This window comes from Austrofundulus limnaeus, unplaced genomic scaffold, assembly GCF_001266775.1.
Source record: "Austrofundulus limnaeus strain Quisiro unplaced genomic scaffold, Austrofundulus_limnaeus-1.0 Scaffold47, whole genome shotgun sequence".
Lineage (NCBI taxonomy): Eukaryota > Metazoa > Chordata > Actinopteri > Cyprinodontiformes > Rivulidae > Austrofundulus > Austrofundulus limnaeus.
In genome coordinates this window covers 2,609,305-2,611,149 of record NW_013952449.1, presented here as the reverse complement: position 1 = coordinate 2,611,149, position 1,845 = coordinate 2,609,305, and the positions used below count along the sequence as shown (strand labels likewise).

General features: G+C 38.7%; 1 protein-coding gene across 3 annotated transcripts in view; it reads left to right on the top strand.

The window, feature by feature from the left end:
• The window catches only part of eps15l1a (epidermal growth factor receptor pathway substrate 15-like 1a), a 41,782-nt gene that overhangs the window by 784 nt on the left and 39,153 nt on the right, over nt 1–1,845 (top strand). The window lies entirely within an intron of this gene.

The following is a 1,845-nucleotide window of genomic DNA, read 5'->3' as shown; positions in this document are numbered from 1 at the left end:
ATGAGTAGGGCTGCCACGATTAGTCGATTAAAAAACGATTAATCGATTATTAAATTAGTCTTCGATTATTTTAATAATCGATTAGTCGTCGATTAATCGACTAATCGTGGCAGCCCTACTCATGAGTGGGCCATCGTATACCCAGGGGAATGAACTAAAATGGTTGAATGTTTAATTTGTTTTCAAGAGTATAATATTATATGATGAGGTATCTGGTTGGTGGAATATAAATTGGCCTAGTCCACAGAATACCCAGTGTACAATTCAGTTTGATTCAGTTTATTTACATAGTGCCAAGTCACAACATGGTCTCAGGGCACTGTACAAAAAGAACCCCAATCAATCTAAAGAAGCCAGCAGATTGTGTTGAATCTTGACTTCATCACACTCTCCCATCCTGCAGCACATTGGTGACAGTGGAGAGGAAAAACTCCCTTTTAACAGGAAGAAACCTCCAGCAGAACCAGGCTCAGGACAGGCTGCCTTGACCGGCTGGGTTTGAGGGGACAGGAAAGAGACACAGAGAAACAGAAGGACCAGTACAGTCTAGCCTAGACCCCTTTCTCCCCAGGTATAGTCCAGATTGGGGGTTTGCTGTGGCCTATGTTACACAGGATTGCCAGTAGAATAGCTCTAATTTATTGCCAGGCCACTCTTGTAAATTAGATTTTTAATCCCGGTGAGCTTTCACTCCTGGTAAAATAAAGGATTAATAAGTGTGAAAATATTCAAACAGAAATATGAAAGTAACATTTTTCGTATGTTAGTATAGTATAGTATTTCGTATAGGCTTGTGAAACTGCATTCTTGGATGTGCACATGGTGTTTATAGCCACCTCAGCTTCTTTTGTGTTCACCTTGGCAGTAGGGATGTGAAGATAATGAATGAATGAATAAAACTTTATTGATCCCATGAAGGAAAATTACAGCAGATCCGTGCTCATTCGTGAATGCAAACGAGCACGATGCAGCTACATTGGTAGAGCAGCTGTGAACCAGTCCAGCTTTGGAACCAAATCTACTGGGCTATTATGTTTGAACCAGTACAATCTGATCTATTTAATGATGGGATAGTCTGCAAGCAGTTTCTTTTCTACTAGTCTGCTATAAGAAATATTAGAAAAGTTAAAACAGTGTATTTATATTTGGATGTTTAAAATAGATTCCCTCTCCTAATCTGTTTCCATTGGACAACTCTTCTTCTGCCTGTTTCTTTTTTTATTGTTTATCTGAGAGAACTGCAGCAGCACCAGCATAAACAAGAACAAACAAAGTGTGTTTCTGGGACAGACTCTGGCTCCAACAGGCTGGATGGACAAGTCTTCCCTTGTTTACATCTAGGCCTGTCACGATAACAAATTTTGCTGGGCGATTAATTGTCTCACAAATTATTGCGATAAGCGATAATATTGCCTGGTGACCATTTTACAACTAATAATTATAAAAGCGTAATATGTAAGTGTAACAAATCAATAAACTTTAATTTTTAAAGAATGTTTAACAAAGTGGACTCTCAGTCTCTAACAAAAATGCACTTGAATAAAAAAGAACAAAGAACAACAAAATGTAAATTAAACACCACACACAACTAAGACAGTAAATAAACAATATTAAAGAGCAGCATCTCTTTAGAGATGAAGCAAACTACACAGCCTGGTGAGGACTCACTGTTTCTTATGGGGACATAAGCCCAGTTCACATCATATGTAAAGTTTAAGGCTAGGTTTAGGGTCAAATGGTAATAGAAAATACTGGTAAATGAATGAAAGTCAATGCAAAGTCCCCATGAGGATAGAAGAACAAACGTGTCTGTGTGTGTGTGGGGGGGGAGGGGACAGTCAGAGC